Raw genomic sequence first — 27,561 nt, forward strand, 5'->3', positions numbered from 1 at the left:
AATGAAGTCACACGCACTGCTCAGGTGTGCTTTTTTCAACAGAATGTAAAAATCTTGATGGTTCTGTGCATCTCAAATATCATATCAAAGTGCATATCAAATCTGATATCAAATTTTGTATTTCCTATTGGATTCAATTTAGGGGATTGGCTGGGCCATTCTACAGCTTGATTTTCTTTCTCTGAAAGCATTTTAGAGTTTCTTCCGCACCTATTTTTATGCACATTTTTGGATATGGAAAGTCTTTGGAAAAGATTCACGCCACTTCTCCTACTGCAGCAAAGCCCATTTTTACTTTTGATATTTGGCGCCAGTAAATCAGGAAGTGACAATTTAGTTTTCTTTGACTGCTTTAATCACACGTCATTTATGCGATATTCCAGTTTTGCGCATAAATTTTATTCACATTTTTGGACGGAAACATAGCTAATGTCTTTGCTAAAATGTCCACCCTGGTTTCATGTTGGACTGAAGCAATGAATATTATTTTACAAAGACAAAGTGCAGAGGGTTGCTGAAGAACTACTGAAAGATTTTAGCTGCTGTTTGGGATTTCCCTACCTTTTTACACCTCCCTTTCATTTAATTTTTTTACACTTAACTTAATTTGTAAACTACTTAAATTAGTTTTCTTTGCATACTCTATATTGATTTACTTGGTTGTTATTAACATCTAGTAAAAAGTCAACAGCACCTTTAGAAATATGTTTTCTGAGAAAAACGGTGACGTGTTCAATACCTATTATATGATGCAAGAAAATGGGATCTTTCTCCATCAAAGATCACAGAGAGATTAATTTTTGTTTGTGTGCTGGTGGAAATAAATAAAACGTGTTCACCAAATTGCACAATGCACTACTCCTGGTAAATAATTTACACCACACGCTGTTTTGTATAACAGCATTTTCATGTTTGGCAATCACAGCATAGTATTCAGATTGTTAGAGCACTCAATCTGAGTACAGACATGTTTTAAAAGCAAAGTGATGTCATGCGAAATAAGAGTACGAACATGGGAGAAATGGCATGGAAGTCACTTTGGGTTTGTTGAAACATCATTTGTTGTGTGCCTCTTATTTATTTTCCATATTCAGCATAAGCAAAGGTGGCAGATGCGCATTCGCTCATTGGCTCATTTTTTTTAAGGGGGGAGTGAATAATTAGAAAGGAAATAGGGGTTCAGTGGTTAAATGAATTGATTTTATGCTATATTTAATTATGATCGGATCAGAAAAAATCTAAATGAGTTTTGATTCTGAACGCTGCTGTGTTGGTTTATTAGTTTATAAGTGAGTGAGGGTGAAAAGGGAATGTGATGTCCCATTTTGGTGTCTGTGTTTTATAAAGCTTGTCTAAGACAAGTAAAGGGTCTGCTTTAATGTTTTAAATATATTTTGTGGATGTAAAATATCATAATATGACTGAAGTTACAGTAAAAAAAATGCAGATTCTCATTATTCAATCTTGTCCCAACACAAATTGATTAGGGTAACTTAACAAATATACTGTAAGTGGATTGGATATAGCAAATAAGTTGTCAAAAAAAAAAAATCTGTAGAATTATGTTGTATTATGTATAGTGTGTACACTGCTTTAAGTGAGTAAACCTGTTGCCTTAAAAGTGACAAGTCAACTTAAAGTAAGTAAGCCCATTGTAACTTGGAATTTTTAAGTTGATTTCAAGAGTTAAATATCACATATTGCTGGATGCGTGCAGGTTTGGCATGCAGTCCCGGGAGGTAACCCTTAGCTCAGGCATAGTTTAGCCCAGGGCTCCAGCCTGGTCTTTTAGCATAAAGGGGGTCCGAGATGTAGGTCTCGAGAGCTCCCTCTGGGAAAGGAGGAAAAGAGGAGATGTGATGGAAGGGGGGCTTCTTCCAAAACAAAGATAAGACAGGTAGGGTGAAATCAGTCTATTTATTATAAGCTTGGATCAATCTGATTGGATTATCACTGATTACAGGTGAGAGAACAGTCTTGATCAATTATATCTAGTGCTATTCTTGAAATTACACTCAAAAAACTATTTTTGATGTTTGTTCAAACTACTAATTTATAATGAGCTGAATCAAAATAATTGTTGAGGGTTTTTGTGGGATAACTTAATTGTTTTATGTTCAATAAACTTAAATTTCTAAAGACAATTAAGCTAACTTGATTTGTGTTGAGACAGCATGAAGGAATTGTGTGGAACCCAGCATTTAAGTGTAGTTTATCAAACTTCACGTAACTTATTTACATGTATTATAATGACTCACATACACTCAAAAATTAATTTACCTATAGTGCAAACAGAGTTCAAATAAGGGACAACCTAATTGCTTTGTTCATTTGTGTAAATTTGGAAAAAATGATTGAGTTGGTTCAATTTGTGTTGGGACAACATTAATAAATTGTGTGGAACCCAGCATTTTTTACAGAGTGGTTCATTTACTTACGAATTTGAAAGTGATGTGTTTAGTCACTTTTTTAAGTAAAGTCAACTAATTGTTTTAAAAGCATAAAACTGAAAAAAGCGATTCAAAGATAATTCCTTGGATTTACATTTTGTTTTATTAATTTGTTTGTTTAAATTCAGCCCAAATAAATTGTTTGCAACAATTAACTGAATTTTTTTTTCAGTGCAGGTTTACTCGCGTATTTTAAGTAAAGTACAGTGTATTTGTTTTTATGCCGAGTAAAATGAATAAAACCTAGTGGTCTGAAGACAGCGGCAACATCTCCACTGTCATTATTAAATAGTTTAAAAGTTCATCAAATTATCATTTTTGAAAATATGCCTGACAAAATCTTTTGTTATATAAATGGTTGTTACACTGAATTGTATTTTAGTGGCTTTCTTATGTAAATCATAGTTAAATTTGTCTTTTTGCTATTTGTTTTTTTTTTCTGTAAAAAATAAATAAATAAATAAATAGGACAGATCCTAATTTTTGAAACAAATCAAAGCTGTGTTATTACACTCTTATTGTTTTTGAAGCTTGATTTGTTTATATACATATATATTCTTTAAAAAAAGTATCTCGTGTAAACCATGTGTGGCAAACAAGTGAATGTCTAATTTGATATTAGGAAAACCCTCATACAATAACCAGTATTTATTCATTTTAAACATTATTTGTTTTCCATATTCTGCAAAAGGCACGTCTGCGTTTGCTGGTTACGAGCCAACCAATATCAGGAAGTAAATTAAATAGATAAGAAATTGTCATTTGGTATTCAGGGAAATTGATTATACAGAGTCTAAATTTAATCAAGATCAAGAGTCAAAAAATATATATATATTGTGAACAGTATTTGGTTCGGCTTATTTTCTGATTGCTTTATTAGTTGCTGTGAAATGCTCAAATATCAGATTTTAAAGGGTTACTGAAGGCTTAAGGAAAGGTTAGCATGTTTATTAGGGTGTAACGTCCTGTAGCTCAACTGGTAATGCATGTTATTTACGATAGAAGGTTGAACATGCTCAAAAACTTCAAATCAAAGCATCCACCAGTGTCATATTGCAATGCCCTACTGTAATTCCAGCATCATAAATCTTCTAAATCATAGTGTATCTCTATTTAAAGTGATAGTTCACCCAAGAAAAATAAATAAATTCCATAATCATTTCACCCTTGATTTGATCTATTCTAGATTGATATTTTTTTTCTGTTGAACACAAAAGAAGATATTTTGAAGAATGTTCAAAACTAAATAATATGGAAGTCAATGGTTACAGGTTGTTAATGTTCTTCAAAATGTATTCTTTTATGTTCAACAGAATATAAATAATAATACAAAATACCCAAACTGGTTTGAAACAAGTCTACGGTGAGTATAATGATGACATAAATTATTTATTTATTGGCTGAACTATTACTTTAAATAGTCATTTTGTCTTGTCATTTTGGGTGAACCATCCCTTTAACAGTTAACTAATTGTAGACCGTCATTGGCAGTGGTTTGAATGAACCTGTTAACCACTTGATAAGTGTAATTCTCCTCAAGCAGTACACAACACACATTATGGGAAGCATGATAAGTGTAAATAAATGCTGGTTGTGGGTGTTTCCACTGTGATTGCTGTGGTTTTTTTTTTTTTTTTTTTTTTTCTGTACGTTGGTCTCTAGCAGATTTAAGAGGACTAAATTGACTGATGTAGGTGGCGGAAAAAGTGCAGCATGGTAATCCTCTGCATGCTGAGTTAATGGGGTTGTATTGACTGACTGGGCTTGTATGACATTTTCTACTTAGTTTTGTTCTAATTAAATTCTATTCAAGGAGCACAATTTGCAGTGGTATAGAAATTGACTTAATGCATTCTGGCACAATTAATAACCTTTTTTTTTATTTAAAAAAAAAAAACAGCAAGCAATGGTTAAAATCACCCCTACAGTAGGCACATGTACTGTAAATACTTAATCAGATATCTCTCTATTGCATAATCTTGTAGAACTGATCTTATGTTGAAGATATTAGAAAAATTGCCTCACAATAAACACCATAAAATAAATGGATATGGCAACATGGCACTATAAGCAAATGTAAGAGAAACTACATTTTTCACTTGCAAAAAATAAAAATAATAAAGAAAATGCTAATTTCATACTATAATAAATTGGTGGATAAACATGGCTACATCTCGCAAAACTAAACAATTAGACATACAACATTAATCTGAATAATTTAAAGGGGCACACACTAACCTATATATTATTCAATCACAAGGTGGCGCTAAACACGAACAGCAGCATAAAAGATAAGAATATAAATACGTAAATGAGTATATTCAATTATGCTCAAGATTATTGGTATTATACTCAGATAACCCTGTGTTATGAGTGTCGAAAGTTGTTATCTGAGAATAACATACATTAAAATATCATGACCAGGGTGCGAATTACAGGGGGCTTTCGGGGTGGATTGACCCACATAATTATCGCTTGATCCTCCTGAAGGATGTCAGAACAAGGTGTATGGGGTCAATCCTTTATTGCCTTGTTTACACCAGACGCTTAACGTGCGAATAAATCTTGCTATTCGTACGAAAATAGGCGCGTGAACATAACTTGCATAATCCACATGTCAAATTCGATTAATTTGCACATCAATTGATGTGGATTCACATGATGGGCAGGACTTCTGTCTGCCTGATGACTCTAGCTTCTTAGCTAAATCGTCATCTTAGAATTATAAGGTTCTATTGAGTTATTGACATATTCTTATTAAATGAAAACTTATTTACATTATGCGATGTTTTTTAAAAAAAAGTTGTTTACATTTTAAGACTTTTTATTTAAAAACAAAAGTTACACACATACTGTTTGTTATATGGAATGCAAAAATTTTAAAGCTCATTATCTCAAAATCATTCAGAACAGATCGAACCTGATAATTTCAAGGTGACTGAATGGCTAACATGGATATTATTGAGAAAATAGCTGTGTTTATGTTCTTTAGGAAGGCTGAAAAACAGCGTAGATTCATTCAGCGCTGTGGTCTTTGCTTTAACTAATGTAAGTCACTTGCGATTGATGCTTCATCCGCATCTGGTGTGAACGCAATATAATACTAAAAATTTTTTCACTCTGATCTGTATTTTAAGTAAAAATGATAATAATTAAAATAATATATAATATAAATTTGACCACCCCTATTATGGTTTAAATTAGGGTTGGGCATCTAAGCTATAATGCCGATCTGATACGCATCTCGATTCAAAGAATACGATCCGATATATTAGCGATACATTTGTGACATATTGCGATGCAACACGATACGATTCACACCCATATCACGATACGATGCGATATTTCAGCACTAACTAATTAGATCAAGTTTATGAGATGATGTGAAAGAGGATGCTGTGCCATTGAATGAGTTTGATTATTTATAAACCAAGCAAAACCAAGACTTTTTTTTACAAACTGGCTCTTCTCTCAGAGCCAGAGTGTCAGTTTACAGTAGAGGGCCATTTTAGATAATATAGCACATATTATTTAAGTATTTTCAAGATAAACAGAATGTATAAGTGCAATATATATTAAAAAATATGTATATATTTGCACTCTTTCAACATAAATAAATTTAGCATTGCACAACAAGAATTGTGATTTAACTTTTCAACTATGAAAACAAGTTTTACAAAGATATATTTTGCCACTGATTATTCAAAACTTAAGGTGAACTAGCAGTGTTATGCTGCTTTGAAACATCACTGTCACTGTAAACAACAGGCTAATAAAAATATAACAAACCAGCAATCTTCTTGCTGTGAGGTGGTCAAACTACCCACTGTGCCACCGTGACACCCAATTATTTTTATCATTATTATTATTAATATTATTATTATTATTATTAAATAAAAATTAACAGGAGGAGGTGTTTAAAACCTTCGTTCTCCGTGACACTAGGCTGAATATCTTTGCAGATGAACAATGCAATAGCATTCGTTATTGGCGTAGAGCGAGCAGAACTGTTGCGCATGGAAAAAAAACTTGCAATGCTTTTCTCACCACTTTTGGAGCTGGTTGAAGCAGTACGAAAGCCGGGGATGCAGAAACACTGGAAGATGCTTTCACAACAACACCGTGGTGCCGCTTCAAGTGAGATATCAGATTACTCGTACTGCCCGCGTATTTTACAGATGCGCGGCACATTTTGCAAATTGCATCTGTCCTGTCATGTCGTCCATCCTTAAATCCATAATGTTGCTTGCAGGGCCGGAGTGGGACTCATTTTCAGCCCTGGAGTTTCAAGCCTCAGACCGGCCCACCTCAGTTCACGACTGACTATATTAAAATAAGGTCATTTCCAAATCAGTTTCTAATAACACTATCACATATTTTTTTGAGAAAACAGCTGCTTTAGAACTTCAAATGTTCAACAACCCTAACAGTATTATATGTCTTAACAATAAAAATAAAAATAAAAAAAAACCTACTTAGACGAGGATCAAACCCGGGTCCGAAGTGTCATAGTCTAACGCGCTAACCACTGGACCACTACAACTGTGCGCTTAAAGTAGCCGTCTTAGTTATATCATCATTAACCAGGCTGGGAGAAAATAGATAAGAAGAGCAGAGCTTTGGTAAAATAATTAATAAGAAGACTGTGGTCAAGTAAAAAAAATAATGTGTGACTGCTGAGAGCAACAGATTCTGGAGCTAGGGACAACGGCCCTCGCGGCCAAAAAACGCACCGGGCCACCGGGAATTCTCCCGGTCCTCCCGATTAGCCAATCCGGGCCTGGTTGCTTGCCATACTTTAGATTTAAAACTCAGTGGGGAATAAAATGTTTGTTTTGCTTCTCGCGCTTTCTGAGGGCGCTCCACTAGCTTCATCCGCACACCTGATACACTGAGTTGTAGTTCGTGCACATCCGCAAATCCGTTGCTAAGGCTTACTTTATGTAGGTCGATTAAATTATGCGCCAAAAACAGGTTGACAACACTTGTTAATAAATAAAAAATACATTCTATATTAAAAATATAAGCTGTATCTCGGAAAAATCGATGCATCTCGCAAAAACCGATGCATCTCGATTTGCTTCCAAAATTTCATTCATCCTCTGCTGCTCAACCGATGCACTCGCATCGTGCACGCGCATGACCGCGTATCGATACATATCGGTTAATCTTCCCATCCCTAGTTTAAATCATTGTGAATGCATAATCGCGCCAATCAGTCTATTTGAGAAAAAAGTCTGATATTGTCAGAACAAAAGCACCAATAGATATCTTGTTCACAAACTTTGCTTTCTCATGAAATAGATGGTCATATTTACATTTAGCCTGAAGGTAATGTCAAATTAGACACATAGTTTGTGGCTACAGTAACATCTAAAATGGCTGAGAATACTTTAGGTAAGATGACAAACTAGATGTAACTAAAAATAAATTCATAAATGACTTTAGCATGTATTATACAAACTATTCAAAACAGTTGACCCCTCTTATTGTCAATTTATAATTTGAACACTGGTCATGACTGACCAATCAAAATGAAGCAGTTTAATAAATACCTATAAATAAACCCTAATTTTGATCAAGCTCAGTCTTTACTGTTCTTTTTTTCATAAATTAAAAAAAAAAAGTGTGATCTACTATATATCTGTCAGATCTAGCACCAGCAAACAGAATAAAGTAGTTTTATATCTGCTTAATATTGGCCATAATGAATATTTAAATAATGAAATATAGTTGGTCAGTCTTTAATCATCCACCATTGCTTATAATTATTAACTCAATGCTGAAATGTCAGATTGTAAAGTCACATGTTAAATTGTTTGTTGAATTCACCCCTTCAAGTTCAATGTCTGTAGCTTTTTGTTGAGTTCAAATAGCCTGCCTCAGATTCTTTTTCTTCTCCTGTGGTCTCTTGAGTGAGTGGTATTACACGAACGTCTCTCATAGCTCTGTTACCCCAGGACTGGGAAAAGCTCTATTAGCAGGCCCAGCCTCTCTGAGCTTTAGTCCATCATTGATTTCTATGGCAGAATTGATAGCCAGCACCGCTCCAGTCCGAAACTCAATCCACTGGGGCTGCTGCAATTAGAGGCGCGCTCATCCCACTGCTTGCCTGCCCTCCATCACTAATACTTTCTTTCCATCCAGCTAGTCCAACAGCTACCAGTATGACTCAGCTGTTTAATCCCATTTCTCTTGCTTTTATGTCATGTTCGTAGGAATTCAGAGTCAAATCCGCTTGGTTTCTTTTTCTTCTGTGGGAGGAGCTTCCTGTGGAGCGGAAAAATCACAGATTATTTATTTAATAATTGAATTTTTGGGGGGGATTTGAATACATGGGAAGCTCATGGAAGACGTGTTTTGTTTAAATGTCCTGGCTTCTCAGATATTTCCCTTGCAAAAGACACTCGTTATTTCAAATACACATTTGATTCACTGGAAAAAAAAGGGGTGTTGTGTTGCTTATGGCACGTTTTGCAGTACATTCAAACTAAAGTGAGTGGTGCAGATTACAGATTCTAACGATGTTTCATTGGTACATTTAGCCTTACAAGGGTTCCTTTATGTATTTATGTATAGGTTAACTTTTATGTATTTTTATTGATTACAAAACAAGATGTTTTTAGAAATGTTGAAACTAAAATTTGTCATTGACATCCATATAATGAACAAATATAAAGGGAAGTTATTTTATTTTATTTTAGTTTTGTTTTCATTCTTCAGTATATTGTCTACTGTGTCCAACAGTAAAAAGAAACTCAAACAACATTTTGGATTCAATTCAAATTCAAATAACATTCTTGTCTATCTCCAAAGGGGTTAGAAAAAGTCACACAGTACAAATTCAATAAATAAAATATACAAGGAAAATATACAAATGTTGTTTTAAGATTCTATTAAAAAACAGTAGCATGTGGGAATAAATGTTTTATTTTATGTGGACTTTTTCACTAAGTGTACTTTATACTGTCTACCAGATTTAAGTAAAGAACAATGTAGCAGATGGGAAAAGTCTTTCACAATAAGGAAGCTTTTCTTTTTATCGCTGCAGTAAATAAATTGTTCTCTCGACAATTATTTTACTCACTACATTTACTAACCTTAAAATTTAATTGTTGCTTTTAACTGAAAGACAGCTGAACCAACAATATTAGAAAGTGAGTGGGGAGTCGATTAATGATTTATATGACAATTAAAATGTCCTCAATCTTAAAACTTCTCATTTTTTTAACAAATCTAAATGCTGCTGAGCCTTTAAAAAACATTTTAACAAAGTGTGTAATGGAGGACAGTTAAAAAGTCAATATCTGTACCTAAATATTTAAAGGAATACATGTTCAATTTTTCCCCCCATTGACTAAAAAAAATTCACAGTAATCGTACATTGTTACCACAACATATTTATTTGGTCTTACTAATATTGAACTGCATAGAGCTTGCTACTCCAGCTTGATGTAGAATAAACAAAATTGAGGTAATTATGTACTGACTGAGTATTCTTTAAAACGAAAGGCACACCAAAAGTACTTATTTTCAAGTTCGTACTAATTAAATAAACCTGAATCAACTCATCAGAACATTAGAAGAGTCTAAAAAACCTCAAATTAAAAGGGCCTCCTGGAAAAGGGTTGGGAAACATTGCTTTAAACATCCCACCAATGCCATATCATTCGCATATTTTATAAGTGTCAGATTTTCATCACCAGAAGTTGTAATTTATATAAATATAAAATAAAATGAGTGATTAAAAGCACATTCTCTGACTTTGTCATTTGCCAATACATTCTTTGTGTCCCGTAAAAAAATAATAATAAAAAAAATAAAAAAAATCTTAAAGATAAGGGTTTGATGGACCTGCAACTCTGCTAACCACTTTAAAAGAATATGAACTATCCCTTTAAGATTTTTTTTTATTTGATTGGTTATTATTATTATTATTATTATTATTATTATTATTATTATTATTATTATTATTATTATTATTATTGGTAATTTTCATTTTTATATATGTTTCATGCAATTAATGTAATTCTTATTCACAAAATACAAAAAGTATAGGTAATACTTTTCAATAAAGGTGTATTATAGATGTTAGTTAGTACATTTGTTATCATGTATTAACAGTGAACATTATTCAAGCATTACCTTATCTTTGTTATTGTTATCTAAACACATATTAATGTGTTATTTATTACATTAGATAACATGAACTGATGATGAACAGCAAATATTACTCAGCATTGCATATTCTTTGTTAATGTTAACCTACTCATATTCTAATGCACCTCTTACATTACTTGCACTTGCAATGCTAAGTCTGATATGTAAACTAAACATAAAGTGTTGATTAATACATTGGTTGACACATTAATGCTATAATTAGCATGAACATGTAATGAACAGATGTTAGTAGCACATTAGATCATGTTGAAGTAGTGTACACTACAATAGGGTTCCTAATTTAACTATCGAATGCTTAATTATAAACCATGTTAATAAATGGTTAGCAAACATGAATATATATTATTTATTTAAGAAAAGTGCATACCTCAGGGTTCAATATTGGGCCCCCTCACTTTTCCTATTTTTTTTTTTTTTATGAACTTGGGTCTATGGCTGGAATTTAAACTTACTTTCAAACTACATGTTGATTATATTTTTACATTAAATTTGGAGCTGTTTTGTTCAAAAATTTTGAATTGAAAGTTTTTCTATTAATTTTTCTAGTTAATTTTTTTTTTTTTTAAATATTATTATTATTTATTTTTTTTTTGAGTTGGGGGATTATACAGATATAATCTTCACAAAATTTAATCCCAAACTAATATTTCATTGTTAATGATAGCATATGATGACTTGTGTAAGTTTGTTATTATGAAGTTCATATAATAATCATCATTTTATAAGCGGAAATACACTCAACGACAGGCTTTTTCCTTTTTACAGTCCCTGGCTAATGTTGTTTTTTGTACTAGGTCATTTGAGAAAGGCTGTGATTGACACTAGGCTCGCTGTAGTGCTTCTCATATTGTTCTGACTGCGCTTGTTGGTGCGTTTAATGGGTGACACAGCATTTAACGCTGTAGGTGTCGCGTGTCCCCACGCTGGTCATATTCTATACCAACAACAAGCCGCAAGAACCAGCTCGGAATATGAGCCTGCCTTTCGGAGATAAGCAAACGCTTTACTGTCTTGTTTCAATATACCACAATATGTTTAGCATGCGTTAATCCCTAGGCATTTAACTTGACCCTGTTACACATGAAAAGAACAACATCCTAGTTACAAAACCTGCAGGCATGTAAAGACAGCATGCGATTTATCTAGCGGTGGTTGTTCAGCGCTTCCTGAGAGCACAGAACGCAAAAGGAGTCTGCCACACAGTTGCTGATGCACGGTCTTCATCAAGAACGTCCCTCCCCCGGCAGGGACACGTCGAAGTCAAATTGCATTTCCAATTGAAGAGGCAGATGATACTAATATCACACTTCACTTGGCAGCGCTTAAGCAGATTCAACAGAAAAGATAAGAGAGACGGACGAAAGGAAACAAGAGAAAAAAGGCTCCTTTTTCTTCTGACAGACCAAAGTCTGCCTCCTTCCACTTGACCTTCAGCGTCCCTCTTCAACTCTTGTCTCACTCCATCAAGAGTTTTTAAGCGATCGCGGAAGACGAATGATGGCGGCATCATCACCAGCTAACTGCGACATGTCCAAATTAAGCATTCATTCCCACACATGAGAGGGGCAACAGCTTGTTTTTATGCTATAATTTAATTAGGCCACAGACTTTGCAATCCAATTATCCCCTCGCCAAGCCCTTTGAGATTGCACACTCTCGCCCCCTTTCAAGCAAAGTACCTGCGGATTGTTATGGAAGTCAGTGTCAGGAAGAATGTCTGTTAGATTTGTCAACGTTCATCCTCTTTTATTGGCCCGCATGCATGCTGGGAATGAGAACAGAGCCCGAGGCACCTCGGCGGACGCTTATGTTTTTGTCAACCAGGGTTTGGGGTAATTAATTTATGAGTTGCAGAAAGTAATTGTTCATTAAATTATTGTCAGGGAAGTTGACCTTCTCTGTTCCAATCAACAGTACTGTGCGCCGTGTGGTGCCTTTGTGGGTCCTTTTTTTTGTTGTTTTTTCACCTCAGGGACTTTAGGCAAGGACTTTTTAGAAAGGATACACTCATGTGGCTATATTTCAGTGTTCCGGCTTTTGAACTGATGATTAAACCGTAATATCCTCTCAGTTGAAAACAAAAAAGTCTCTCACCGATTGAACCTTTGTGCATTACAGAAGCACAGTCACATCATAGGACATCATAACATTAATTTGGAAAAATAAAGACTCAAAGTGAGAGTGATTTGTTATTTTGTCAGTGTGAAGTATTTGAGGTCAACTGATAGTATAATTACAAAGTACCTCACGACTGAACTGATCAAAGTACTAGATGCCTAGGCTAAAAAGGTAGAGATTGAACGCACTGTGAAGGATCTCAACCTTCATTTATGTTCTGCACCTGCGTGAGAGGAAAGCGCTCTCTACTAGCAGGTGACCATCTATTCATCATTCAAAATGCATACCTGTAAGACGACTGCAGAATTCAAACTGTAATTAAATTTCCCGTGGAGTTAAAAGAAACAGTTTTTTTGATGTTAGCATCAGGGCGGCACAGGAGCTCAGTGGTTAGCACTGTCACCCTGGCTGGACTAGTTGGCATTACTGTGCGGAACTTGCATGGGTTTCCTCCAGGTGCTCCGATTTCCCCCACAGTCCAAAGATATGTACTATAGTTGAATTGGATTACCTGAATTGGCCATAGAGTACAATTATGTGTCTGAATGAGTGTGTATGGGTGTTTCCCAGTACTGGGTTGTGGCTGGAAGGGCATCCTCTGTGTAAAACTTATGCCCGAATAGTTGGTGATTCATTTTGCTATGGTGACCCCTGATGAATATGAGACTAAGCTGAAGGGAAATGAATGAATGAATGAATGAATGAATGAACAGAGCTCTGCTTGTTCCCTGTATACTAAAGTGTACATTTTCATGATAAAATGTAGCAGTAGTTTCCAAGTGATGATTTTACTTGTGGCTAATGATTTTGAAACATGGCTATAGTTATATAATGTTATAGTATTAATTCCAGTCACAAGATCTTACAGAAAATCTATCTTTGAATGTACCTTCAGAAGAAAAAAACAAATGTGGAGAATAGTTGGCATCGTCAGAAGACTCTTTAGTGGCAAATATAAGAAAAAGAAATGGGTGATTTGTACACTGTAGAGTACAACATGATCATTGTCAACACTCCGCTTTCATTACATGTTTGTGGTTTTGTTAAAGTTGACAAAAGTACAGAATGTGATACCATTCAGTATGGTAATTTAAAAAATGTCCATTTCACAGCACTGTCGAGTGGGTTCTTTAACACCTCTAAATGGCCATTGTATTAATGCACAATGTTCATGCACTCAAATGATAGTGTAAAATGGATGTTTTTTTTTTAAATTACAGTACTGCAGTTGTGAAGCCAACAATTGAAGTAAATTAAAACCTTTCATAAAAAGTTATTGTGAAACTATTGACCAACACCAATTCTTTTCTTAGGCCCATTTTGAAAAACTTATTTGATCCACTTCTAAAGCTGACTGTTGTAGTTTCCATGTATCAGCTAAACTCTTTCTTAATAAAGCTTACTTACTCTGATTGGTTACTTTAGGCATACGCTTGGAGATTCAACATGCTGAACATGTAAATACTGTATCTTGTTTGATATTTTTAATTTGAGATCAAAGAGGCTCTGACTTGAATAGGATGGATAAAATAATAATTATGACATCTTACAATTTAGCATTATGTAGACCAGATATTCCTAAATTACTGCAGGGCTTGCAGGTCAAAGTTGGCCCATGGTAACCTTTGATTTGGCCCACCATCCTGTCGGAGAAGATAAGGAGAAGGATGGGGAGGATTTAGAGATTTTCATTTCAAATTTAATGTAACCTTTTATTTGTTCGATTTATTGTTAAGCTACACAAATTAAATTAAATTAAATGTTTTAATTTAAATGCTGTAATTTAGTTTAAAATACTCTCCTAAACTACACACTCTCACCTGACAGACATTCACATTGGAGACAATGCTGAGACTTTGAGCAAATCAAGACAAAGGCATAATCTGCTTGACTTGTGTATTCAGCATTGAACTGTTTTTGTTGCAATAAGTGTGTCACATTTTCAGGAAAGGAAAGGGTGCAAGGACTCAAGTGCAGTTAAAATTATGGGTTTTTATTAATAGTAAAATAAAATAAACAGCAAAAAAAAAAAAAATTACCCAGAGGAGGACATTAACAAAATGCAAATAAACAATCAAACTTGACTGGGCAGGGCAGACAAAACAGGGCACAACTCGACATGGTGACAAACTGGTACAGGACAGCAGACATGAGGAGGCTATAAAGAAGAAATACTTTTTTAACTGAAAGGTGAACATAATAAACTAATAATGGGTTATCAATGAGGGTGGACTAGACACAAGACGGGAGAGCAAATGACACAAAAAGACAACGCAAGTCATGTACTCACAAAACACACTAGAACATACAGCCAATGAGAGATTTAACTGCATATTCACGTGAAACACAAGACAACTCATACGACCACCATGTAAACATGGAGCCACATGCTTTACACAAAACCAAGATGAGACAGAGCGCAAGACATGAGCACATGATAAGTGAAACACTTACCGTGCACTCACTCACACATGCAACATGCATGTTCTAATCCCAGCGCCAACCCAAACCAACTAGACTGGAGCCCTGAGAATGAAAACACCATGCTATGAACAACGCAACAAACATCCCGAACACCCCCAGACCTCGCGCACCCGTGTCAAGTTGGATTGTGCATGGCCCGAGCGCAGTCACAAATACAGACACTGACAGGAAAATCAGTGCTCAACCTGAGAAAACTCGAGCCGAGCATGACATCATCGACAAGATAAGACTAGTGCCCAGATTTTGCCACCAAAATTATGCAAAAATCATTAAAAAAGTGATACTGGATTAGTTAATACATCTCAAAGTGATGTTTTTCTGTTTATTTGGAAATATTATTAAATAAATTAGGAAATTACTCATGGCAGCTTTAATGTAAAATAGTTTGGTATATTTGTCTTCAGCCCATGGCTCTCAATGATATTTGGGTTTTGCCCCTTCAAACGAAAATGTTTGGGCACCCCTGATTTGCACAAAAAAGTCTTGAAATAGGTCATGATCCCAACCCCGCCTCCACAAACTGTCTGGTGCAAATGAATTGGGTTTAAAATTGTCTTGTGTGTGGCCAGACAAACCTGCTCCATCTTAAAACTCAGCTCTTATTGAGAACTCTTTGAGGTTTGCTTCTTCAAATACAACATTTCAAACATCCCAGTATTGGGCTTGAAATCATCCCATAATATAGCATTATTTAAACAATTAGATAGTTATAAAAAGTCTTGAAACAGGCTATAATCCCATCCCCAACCCTGCAAATTGGCTCAGGATTGGGCTTGAAATCATGTGGCCAGACAATCCTGGTCCATCTTAAAACTCTAAGCTCAGAACTTATTGAGGTTTTCCTCTTCAAATAAAGCATTTCAAACCAAGAGGTGAATATCAAGCTAATGTCAGATCAGCATGAAAGATCACCTCTCTGTAGACCCTTGTTTCACGGTCGCTGTTATTCAGCAGTTATGACCTGCGCTATGTTTTCCAGTAACTCAATAACCCCATTTGGAGAATCTAGAGTCATACATTTCATGTCGAACATGTAAATATAATGTTTAATAATTACAATTTGAGATCAGCGATCCTTTCACTTGAATAGGAGGGGTAAAATACTGTAAGTATAATGACTTAAAACAATTTAGCATTATTTAAATAAATAGATAGTTGTAAAAAGTCTCGAAACAGGCTATAATCCCAACCCCAACCCTGTAAATTGGATCAGGATTGGGTTTAAAATCGTCCCATATGTGGCCAGACAAACCTGGTCCATCTTAAAACTCTATATGCTCAAAACTCATTGAGGTTTTCCTCTTCAAACAAAGCATTTCAAACCCCTCAAAAAAAAAAGGGGGAATATCAAGCTAATGTCAGATCAGCATGAAAGATCACCTCTCTGTTGACCCCTTATTTCAAGTTGTTATTCAGCAGCTATGACCTCCGCAGTGTTTTCCAGTATCTCAATAACCACATTTAGTGAATCAAGTGTCATACATTTGATGTCAAACATGTAAATATCATGTTTTATATTTACATTTTGAGATCAGGGAGGCTCTGATTTGAATAGGAGGGGTAAAAATTTGTAATTATAATGACAAAAAACTATTTAGCATTATTTAAACTAATAGAAAGTTTTAAAAAGTCTTGAAACAGGCTATAATCCCAACCCCAACCCTGTAAATTGGCTCAGTATTGGGCTTGAAATCTTTATACTCTATAAGCTCGGAACTCATTGAGCTTTGGCTCTACAAATAAAGCATTTCAAACCCCTCAAAAAAAAAAAAAAAAGGTGAATATCAAGCTAATGTCAGATCAGCAAGAAAGATCACCTTTCTCTAGACCCCTCGTTTCAAGGTCGTTGTTATTCAGCAGTTATGACCTGCGCAATGTTTTCCAGTAACTCAATAACCCCATTTGAATCCCCTCCCACAAACCCCCATTATAAATTCACTGCGATCTGATCCCTGTGCCCCTGAGCTTACTGGATTTCCAAAATCGCTGGCCAACCAAACATCTCCCCAGGTCCCGTCAGTGCTGCAGTAGTCAGCTTGTCTGAAATTGGACGCGCTTGAGGGACCATCGAATGGAGCCTTCCCAGGATTCTCGCTGAGGCTGCTGAATTAAACATGAGATAAGATCTGCAGTTAATTATTTTTTATTTTTTTGACTCAAGACTATATATTTACTTTTATCCCATTAATGTGGAATGACACATCTTGAGTGAGATGACAGTGTGTTATTTATTTCTGTTTTTCTACATTCATTTATATGAATTTCATCCATAAAAATATACATGTACCACATTTTATATGTGATTAGCCTTCAACAATTTGTCATTTCCACGTACATAACCCCTATCATTATATACAGTTGAAGACATTATTATGAAATATGAATTATTAGCCCTCCTGAATTATATATATATATATATATATATATATATATATATATATATATATATATATATATATATATATATATATATACTGTATATTATTCCCTAATTTCTGAATTTCAGAAAGATTTTTTTCAACACATTTCTAAACATTTTAATAACTCATTTCTTATGTACGATTTATTTTATCTTTGCCATGATGACAGTAAATAATATTTTACTAGATATTTTTCCAAGATGCTAGTATTCAGCTTAAAGTCACATTTAAATGCTTAAAGGAGCAATATGCAAGTTTGACACCCAGTGGATAAACTAAGTATTGTATGTCTGGTTCAAAACACACACAAGCACAGGTTGCCAGATTGACAGGAGCGAGCCTCACTTTCAAGCCTAAAGGCTGATATAAGGCTCATTAAAGTCATGTTCTAAATGAAATCAATAGCACATGATAGAAGGAATATTGTCCATATTAAAATGAGTTTTTATACAACACCTGAACTCTATATTTTATTTCTTGCAGTTGAACAATACAATAAACTGTGCTTTATTCAGTGTTAAACGCGAATAATGTGAGTTTCACTTGACATTCATTGCCAAACTACCGAAAGCGGCAGCAGATAGTTTACCTCAGAAATCCAATTATCTTGAATATTAAATAAACCATTTGACTCAGTACAAGTCAAGCCAACACATATCAGGGATTCAGCATGTACATTTATTAATGTTAAAAAGGTTTAATATGTATTAAGTAGATTATCAACCTTACCATGTCATTGACATCTATTGCAATACTAACTAATATCCATTAATTAGATTAGAAACCTTACTATTTCGTTGGAGTGCAGAAGGTACACTATTCTTTGATTCTGTAAATGTCTGTCATGTTTCGTCAGGTGCAAACAGCCAAATTGCTTATAACTGAAAATCTCAAGTAGCATGTTGTTGGGACACCTAATATTTATGTTCTTAGGGGCAGATCACACCGGCTTTTACGTTTCAAAAATGTGAGGCACACCACACCACGCCTTTTTTGTTGACAAGAAAAAAAGAAGTACCGTGCACTTTATGTCGCTACACCACGACTGAATCAGCTGGGTACTGTGCCTGAGTGTTGTTGTTGATATTGGTATAATTTTGATATTTAATAATAATGTGAAATTCAAGATTTGTAATTCATACAGCACTGGATAGCTCAAAACAGCAATCACTAGCCTCTCCTCCATCTTCAAAGTCTCTGTAGTTGTCTTGACACAACAAACACTGCAGGCACCTCAACAGAAACCCCACCTCTGCTTTCATTTGAATGCAGAAAGAAAAATATGTGACTGGTGTAACACACTTTTTACATTCAGAGTTGACTTTTCAACTGCAAGAACACATCGCTCAACAGCTAAAACTTGAGGCGCAGCAGACTGTTACACTGGTGGCCCCTAGTAAGTCATTCAATAAAGGCGCCTCTCAACGCAAAAAAAACACGTTCGGTGTGATTGGCCGCTGAATATTTTTATAATGCTAATGAACATTCACCTCATGTGGAACTCTGAATCTGTGTCTCATTTTAGAGCTACTGTACCGTACTGTACTGGAGGTCACATTTCAGTCGAGGACACACACTTTAAGAGCCTTTTTGAATAGATGAAATGTGCTGTTTTCCACAAAGGAATTCTGAAATATAATTGGCTAAATTGGCATTTGGCGGGTTAAACGGCCAAAACAAAGACACATTTTTGCACATGACAGACATTTGCAAAGCAGAATATCTGACTTGAGCATTGTTTTTTAGATAAACAAGAATGCTCACTTAGCATGTTTCTTAAATATCCCCAAACTTGTTATGGTATTTGTATGCTTTATAATAGTCAAAAATTACACACAGCACCTTTGACCATGTCGATTAGGCAAGTTAGGGTAATTAGGCAAGATATTGTTTTATTTGTTTTGTAAACAATCAAACGAAAAAAACATTGCTTAAGAGGGCCTCTAATATTGACCTTAAATTTATTTTTAAAATATTAAAAACTGCTTTTATTTTAAGTTAATTAAACAAATAAGACTTTCTCCAGCAGAAAAAAATATATAGAAAAATTGAAAATATTTTTAAAAAAGCAAATAATTTTGACTTTAACTGTACCTTAGAATGTGCAACGACATTAACAAGCACCAGGTTAAGTACACAAGTTCTTTGTTTTACTGTCATCCAGCGTCACAGTGAATATATTCCCTGAGCTAAAGGAAAATCCACTCCAGTGTTTTTTTTCCCGAGAAAGAGCGATAATTTAGCCACCAGCTGCTGCTTGTTAACGTCCTGAGGAACAGAGATAAGAAAGCTTTGTCATCATAAAAGAGGCTTTGGTTCTTGTCTTTTTAGGTCTGTTAAAGAGCTGATCAGTGTGTAATGGAAAGAAACCCTGGGTGACAATCAGAGCTTGAAGTCCTTATTTAAGGAGGTCCGTTTTTTTTGTGAAGGCTAAGGGCCAGATTCACAAAAGTCAAATGCGGCACTTTGAGCAGGAATCGGAGATTATTTGTTCCAGAAATATTAAAAAAAAGAAAGAAAGAAACATTTTGATCCCACTTTAAAGCGAAACATGAAATGTTTTTGGGTTTCAAAGTCAGTCATTAGTCTCAAACATCAAATATATTGAGAACTTTTATTTATACTTTTATATATAAAAAAATAACTGATTTGTTCGACTTGTTCAAAAGCAATACCAAGTTATTTGGTAAAAAAGGTTAAATACTACATGTCCTGTATCTCAAATTAGTACCACCATTCTAAATGCTAAAGGTGTTTTAGCGTGTGTTTACACTTGTTTTGCTAGTTCTTTTTTCATCAAAGCAAAAGAGAGCAATCCATTTTAATCAACCCAAACCTGCCAAGTGTGAACACAGACTTAATGGTTACTAGGGAGTTCTTGGTGATTGCTAGGGTATTACTTGGTTATTGATAATGTGGTTTGGATGGTCAGTAATTGGTTCCTAAGGTGGTCTATGTGAATGATAGGGCACTGCAAGGAGACATTAAGGACTAGGTTGTTTCTGAAACATTCTGGGTGGTTGTTAGGGCAGTGCATGATGATTTATTTTGTTATTATTATTTTTAGTTGTTTTGTTTTGCGTCATTTCATTCCGTTTGACTTAACAGCACAGAGTAAATCATATATGGGAATATATATTAAAACACATTGGACACATTTAAATTCTACACAAAATACTATAGTTAAAAGTGATGTACTGTAGTTGAGATTAGGAAGAGTTACATTTAGACAGACAGCATTACTATTAGACTATTGCAACTGAAAAGTAGCAAATGTGCTATACAGCTGTCAATCGATGAAATAACAAACTGATATTGACTAGAAAAAAAGCAAGAGGAGCATCTCAGTATGTTTCACTCTGTCTTTTTTTTCACTTGAAATTACATCAACACATTCAATAACACAGCATGTTTAAGGCACTTCTGAGGACATTTAAAATGATTTATTCATTAATTGTAAAATTTTAAATCTTAATTTATTTATTTATTTATTTTTTGTAAATGTCAGTAGTATTCATGAAGAAGTGTTCTAAAAGATAAATAAATCTGGTAATTAAAGTTTGATTGATTAACTTTTTTACGTTTATTTACAGGTTTGAAATGCATTATGGGACATTGATGTCTGCTGCTTTATTGACATTTTAGAAGTTTAAAACAATATTTTGTATAAGAAATATCATACAGCTGAAATTGGGTATTGAACAGGTCACCAATTTTCTCAGAAAACATTTTTTTATGGAGGTGCTGTTGACTTGAAATGTTCACCAGATGTTAATAACCAAATAAAGAAATCTGTATATGCAAAACTACACCAATTGGATTACAAATGAAGTTCAGTGTAATAAATTAAAATTACACAAAAAAGTATTAAACACATGAAGAAAGGGAGGTGTAGAAAGAGAGTGAAAGCCCAGACAGCAGCTGAAATCTCTAAGTAGTTTTTCAGCAACCTTCTTCCCTTCATCATTATACATTTACATTAGCTGCTTCAGTCCAACACCTGCATCAGCAAGATGATGAAGACAAAAGCAGGGTGGACAATTCACTAAGACAATGATCCATAGCACCTCAAATGCTTTCAGAGAAAGAAAATCAAGCCGTAGAATGGCCCAGACAATCACCTGACTTAAATCCAATATAAAATACAAAACAAAAAGATCAGATTTGATTGACGAGACCCACAGAACCATTCATATTTTTACACTGTTGAAAAAATCACACCTGAGTCATGCATATGACTTAATTTCCCATATGAACAGCTTCTTTAAGCTGCCATCGTCAAAAAGCCTTTTATATAAAGTATTAATTACATCTCAATACTAAAGTATTTTCTCCCTGTGTCATTCCATTGCTATTACACAACTCACTTTTCAGATTTTTTTTTTTATTTAATTTTTTTGTTTGTATTGTTTGGGTTTTTGGAGATGCCCTGGCGCAGTAGGTAGTGCTGTCGCCTCACAGCAAGCAGGTCGCTGGTTCAAGCCTCAGCTGGGTTAGTTGGCATTTCTGTGTGGAGTTTGCATACGCCTTGGTTTCCTCCAGGTGCTCCAGTTTCCCCCACAAGTCCAAAGACATGCAGAACAGGTGAATTGGGTATTCTAAAATTGCCCGTAGTGAATGTGAGTGAAAGAGAGTATATGGGTGTTTCCCAGTGATGGGTTGCAACTGGAAGGGCATTCACTGCATGAAACTTGTGATAAGTTGGGGGTTATTTCCACTGTGGCGACCCCAGATTAATAAAAGGACTAAGCCAAAAAAAAAAAAAAAAAGAATGAATGAATGAATGAAAGCAAGCAAGTAAGTTTGGGTTTTTATCAAAATCTGGTTAAATTCCATGCCAACAGCTCATTTAGAAATATTATTCCAAGGACAAAAAATATGATGTGTTCAATATTTCTATACAAATCCTGGATGTTTATTACCAGGTTTTTGTACTGTAATTTACAAAACCAACCCAAACAATTTATCACTTTAAACTATTAAAAATGTCAGATAAGACTTTAATTTAGGCCACAAATTACATACATAACTACTGGCGTATTACTACTTGCCTATTATTAAGACAGTAACTGTTTATTAGTTGTAATAAACACTTACATTTGCATTTGGATCACAGAGTATGATATTATTCTGCATCCCTAATCCTACCCAAAACCTAATGTTGTGTTTGTCCTGTTGGCCAGCAGGTGCTTCGGCCTGACGATTGTCCCGGCAGTTAATCCGTCTTTTGTGAGAGATTAGCAATATCCCGGTAACTCCTCTCAGGAGAGCGGCGAGGGAAGAGCCCAGGCAGGCACAGGACAATGCTGAACCATGAAGCACGCTGTCTAATTTCATTACCCTCATATGCTGGGAGTGAGGGAGGGGGTTAGACAGCTGCAGTTTAGACTCTAATGTGCCATAAAAGGGCCAGCAGAACTTCAATGGCCCCCCAAAATAACTTGATTAAAGAGCCCCTCCATCTGATTCTCCCTCCTGTGTGCTAGCTTAATATTGTAGAATTCAGTGGAGATCGCAAGGAAAGTGTGTGCGTGTGTGTGTACGTGCGTGTGTGTGTGCGTGTGTGCGTGTGTGCGTGTGTGTGTGTGTGTGTGTGTGTGTGTGTGTGTGTGTGTGTGTTAAATGAATTCTCCACTCTTCCCTACCAAATATGCCCCCTGTCAGTTTATGACATAAAATATTCATGACCACTTTAGTTATGTTTTGATCAACCCTGACACTTTGCTCTGCCATAGACCAGACTACATAAGAAACAACATATTTTATTTGTATTATTTATATATTATACTGTATATATATTTTCAAATTTTGTCCATTAAATTGGGTGGTGAATACTTTGTCAAAAAATATGTATTCTGAATAAAACAAAGGTTATTAGATTATGTTGTACAAGAAAATACTTTTTTAGTGATAAAAGGTCTACAGTCTTGCTTTTTTTGTCCATTTCCATCCATTTTAATCAACCCAAACCTTCTAAATGTGAACACGGTCTTAATGGTTACTACGGTTTTCTGGATGATTGCTATAGTATTGTGGTAGTGTGGTATTAACAAGGTATTTTGTCTGAATCCATAGCAAGAATGTTTCAAGGGCTGCTTGGCTGTTTCTGTAGTGTTAGTGTTACGGAACGAACGCTGACAACAGACGTGTGGATCCAAATGCAGTTTATTAAAGGCAAGGTCATACAGGCAGTGGTCAAAAACAGGAGCAAAACAGGAGCATAAAGGTAATCCAATAGAGGAATTACCACCTACATCACACATGACGTCACACGGGTTCCCGGTTGTAAATTTGTCTCGAGCTTTGTAAAAGTGTTTCAGACTTTGTAATGTTGTTTTGCACTTCACAGCCACCTCAATAAAGGGGTTAAGCCGAAAAAGAAAATGAATGAATATATTTTCTATAAGATCTTTGATCACGTAAATTTTATGGTGCAAAAAAAAACTGCTTTTTTGTCTAGTTTTTTTAAAGTATTTTTTCTATTTTTTTTTTTATTTTACAGTTTTATTTCTATACATTTTTTTAATATATAATTATTTTTGTTTGTATTGTTAAAGAATCACTTGTCTAAATTGTTTAGTGTTTTTTTCAGCATCCAAAGTTGTCAGAGCAGAGATCTTAGTACCATAATTTTATTTGTAACTATATGAAAAGGAAAACACTTGTGATTCATTATGTTGTTGCTTTTATAAATTAAGTACAGTCATTAGATTTAAAATTTTGTCATTTTACAACATATTGAATACAAGTGTTTATCTCTTGAACTATGCATTCATACAATTACTTTTTACAAATAGATAACCAAAGCATTGTGAGTTTTATGATGTTAATAGCAATAATAACAGTTTCTTTTGCACAAAGTCTAAATATTTTGCAATTATTACTTATGAATGTGGTAGAGAACACAGGAAATGTGTTAGTTATTTTAAATAGAATTACTTCAATAGAAAATTGAACAGTCTTTACTGTATTTAAGTAAATGAAAGCAGCCTTGGTGAGCAGATGAAGCTTCTTTTGATAAGATTTTAGAATCTTAGTATTAGTATTGCATAGAAATGTCTACATAAATGTATTTTTTTGTGTCTAGTGCTACTTGGACCTGAATGAAAATAGTCGCTCTTTATAAAACAAGCTTTTTATACTTAATTGATGATATTCTTTCTTTTTTTCCCTCCTGATGTAGTTTTGCTCTCAAGCACCATTCAGTCTCAACCTTCGGATGCACTTTAACAGATGCTTTCTTTGTTGTTGTTGTTGTGTTTTGTCTCCGGAAGGTTAATGTAAAACGTTTCCGCAATCAATGGCTCCTGCTTTGCCATCTTGTGTCTGTCAGGAAAGCACTTCGTGAAATATCTGCTATCAATAACAGTTTAAGGCCCGACGTTGCCACGCATGCACGCTTTTACCAATATCAATTTTTCAAAAAGACGGCGTAAATCTTCGCTTTATGTATTCATTTATGCTGTCTACTTCCCTGAAATTAAATATTAATATTTGTCTTTTTGGACCAGCTATGGCTCCGTGGTTCACAAGTAATAATTCATTTGATGTAGACACCAATAAATCTGCATCCTGTAGTTCTGTCTTTGCAGAACAGTAATAATAGTGTTAGAAGTCCTGTGATCTTCCATCTACAAGTTGGGACAGTATGGATCACACAAATAAAAAAGAAAGTAGCGATTTCCAAATTTACTTTGACTTGTATGTCATTGCAGTGAAAATATGAACACAAACTATTTCATGTTTTGTCTGGTCATCCTTTCCTGTCATTCAGACCTGCAACACATTTCCAAAAAAGTTGGGGCAGGAGTAGTTAAGGGCTAGTACTATTAGTTAAATAATGATGGGATTTGAAACAGGTGATGTCAACAGGTGATTGTAATTATGATTTGGTACAAAAGCAGCATACAAGAAAGGTCTAGTCCTTTAGGAGCAAAGATGGGTTGAGGATCACCAGTTTGCCAATAAATACGTGAGAAAATTATTGAAATGTATAAAAACAGTTTTCCTCAAAGAAGAATGGGAAGATATTTGGATATTTCACCTTCAGCAGTGCATAACATAATTAAAATATTCAAGGAATCTGGAAGAATTTCAGTGCATAAAGGACAAGGTTGCAAGCCAGTCTGAATCTCCAGTCACTCAGTCTGCACTGTATCATTCATCTATAAGCAATATCATCACATGGGCTCAGGACTACTTTGGCAAAATTTTGTCAAGTACCACAATACATAGTTACATCCACAAATACCAGTTTAAACTGTACTGTGCCGAAATGAAGCCCTATGTTAACAGTGTCCAGAAGCACCATCGACTTTTCTGGGCTCGGAGGCATCTGGGATGGGCCATCACACAGTGGAAACGTATTCTGTGTTCAGATGAATCAGTATTTCAGGTATTTTTTAGGGGAGAAATTGATGCCAAAAGTCCAAAAGCCAAGGTGTGTCATGGTATGGGGTTGTGTCAGTGCCCTTGGCAATGGTAACTTTCACTTCAGTGATGCCACCATTAATACCAAAAAGTGCAGAGATTTTGAAGCAAATTTTGCTGCCTTTTATGAAGACAAACCTCATTCTGCACACATTACAAAGTCATGGCTGCATAATAAAAGAATACAGGTACTTGACTGGCCTGCCTGCTGTCCCGACCTGTCTCTAATAGAGAATGTGTGGTGCATTTTAAAATGCAAAATGCAACAGTGAAAACCCCATACCTTAAAACTTGTTTGCATTAAGAATGGGACAAAATTAGACCTGAAATGGCTCATCACTTGGTGTCTTCAGTCCCTAAACGTCTTTTAAGTGTTGTGAAAAGGAATGGCAAAATTACAAAGTGGTAAACGCTTTACTGTTTCAACTTTTTTTTAAATGTGCGAGAACCAAAATTGTAATCTGTGTTTATTTTGAAAAAAAAAAACAAACACAAACAAACAAACAAACAACAAACAAAAAAAAATAACTCACAAGAAATTTTAAATAATGTTTGTTGTATTGTCTGCATTGAAATACATGTTAAAGTAAATGTAGAAATCATTACTTTTTACTCACTATTTACTTTATTTTTATTTGCGTTTTCCATACTGTCCCAAACTTCTTCTGATTTGGAGTTGTATATATTGGGACATTGTGAAATTTGGAGTACATCTGAACATTAAAAATGATAACTTAACTGCAAATTGTTTACTTAATTTACTTAAAATTATTCGTAAATGCAAAATTTAAGTCTTACAAAAAGAGTTTGCCACCTTTAAAGAGGCTTTAAAAAATGAATTGTTTGAAATTTTTACACTATATGTTGTTGATTTTTGTCTGTTGAAGTTATTTACACATGATTATTATTTATATAAAAATTATGGCTTAGTATTTGATTCACTGTATATTAGTCATTTCTCAGTCAATTTGTGAAAGATTTCAATGGAATTAAGTTTGACTATAATTGTTATGTTTTTCAAAGGCAAATAATAAAAAAAAAAAGTCTTGTAATCATGCTGAGCTTTATTTATGCTGAACCATGAGGTGTCTTACTCTCCACGTGGCTAATTAGCGTAATAAACCTTGAGAGTGTATTTGCGTTTGTGTCCGTGGCCTGCAGACGTTGGCGTGATTTGTTAGATTGGGGTGACAGCTATGGGTAATATGATTATGGAGCCCTGATTGATTTGCTATAGGTGGCAGCAGGTGTCAGGCACAGGTTGATTGAGGCGTGACTAATGATTGGCCCCGATCACATTTATGTCTCAGGCTGTGGCTTCCTGCTGCACTATTAGCACTTCTAATGGGTTGCCAATTAACACAGACATCAGAAAGCCATGCATGATCACAGCTCTGAAGGAAAGTAAATGGCTCTCCTGTGTTGCATGCGGTTGTTCTGTCTGTGTTTTTGCTTTTTAGGCATTCTTGCTTGATTCT

General features: G+C 34.8%; 1 protein-coding gene across 8 annotated transcripts in view; it reads left to right on the forward strand.

The window, feature by feature from the left end:
* tmem132e (transmembrane protein 132E) overlaps positions 1–27,561 on the forward strand; it is a 1,112,950-nt gene that overhangs the window by 846,511 nt on the left and 238,878 nt on the right. The gene's annotated exons all lie outside the window — the stretch shown is intronic.

Source organism: Danio rerio, chromosome 5 (genome assembly GCF_049306965.1).
Source record: "Danio rerio strain Tuebingen ecotype United States chromosome 5, GRCz12tu, whole genome shotgun sequence".
Lineage (NCBI taxonomy): Eukaryota > Metazoa > Chordata > Actinopteri > Cypriniformes > Danionidae > Danio > Danio rerio.